Below are 863 nucleotides of genomic sequence, written 5' to 3' on the forward strand. Positions count from 1 at the left end.
AAGTCAAATTCCTTGTGTGTAAACACTTGTTAATAAAGCTCTTCTGATTCTGTTTCTGTAGAATAGTAAGTGATTATTTTTTTCTCAGACTAAATAGTACCATTGTGTTCAGTTTTAGAAGTTTGTATCAAACGCTTCAAGTGAAACATCAAAAAGTTTTTTATTTTTTTTTAACCATTTGATAACTCGTGTAGACCACTTGACGACAATTCAGTGAAAATTTGACAAGCATTCAGTAATTGGCCCCTAAAAGCAAAATGGAGAAAAATATCCCTGAAAAGCATTGCCTGACCAGGACATGTAATTAAAAACACAACAAGGAGTTGGTGCCGACAGCCTCGTGGGCAGCACACCGACATATTTAGCTCCATTGTGCTTCAGGCAACCTTTCCCGATCCTGCCCCCCTCTCTTTCTGGCACTTCGCTTTCTGTCAACTAACTGTCCTATCAAAATAAAGGCAAAAATAAATCTTAAAAAACAACAACAACAAAAACACACTCTACAAGGCCAAAATGAACGAATTAATTACAGCACTGTTAAGTAAACAAGTATGAGGAAGTACTGCCTTTGTTGGCTGAAGGATGGGCAGTCAGATGAACAAAGGTAGGCCTGATAATATTACACAGCTCAGGCAAAATGACGAAGTACCACACATTTCTCTTTTCCACTCAATCAGTCAGGGTAAACGTATAATAATAAATGATCAATACTACCACTGGTGCAAATGAAAATAATTTAATTTTCACTTATTTGTTTGTGCTAAAACGATGATTGAAGTCCATTCACCCCAAGAACAAAAATTATAATAAATATAGAAATAGCGGTAACACTTTACTTGAAGGGGTGTGCATAAGACTGACAT

At 36.2% G+C, this 863-nt stretch overlaps 1 protein-coding gene across 1 annotated transcript in view; it reads right to left on the bottom strand.

The window, feature by feature from the left end:
* The window catches only part of LOC107556590 (testis-expressed sequence 2 protein-like), a 22,767-nt gene that overhangs the window by 12,873 nt on the left and 9,031 nt on the right, over positions 1-863 (bottom strand). The gene's annotated exons all lie outside the window — the stretch shown is intronic.

The sequence above is a fragment of the Sinocyclocheilus grahami genome, unplaced genomic scaffold (assembly GCF_001515645.1).
Source record: "Sinocyclocheilus grahami isolate Dianchi unplaced genomic scaffold, SAMN03320097.WGS_v1.1 scaffold574.1, whole genome shotgun sequence".
Taxonomy (NCBI): Eukaryota; Metazoa; Chordata; class Actinopteri; order Cypriniformes; family Cyprinidae; genus Sinocyclocheilus; species Sinocyclocheilus grahami.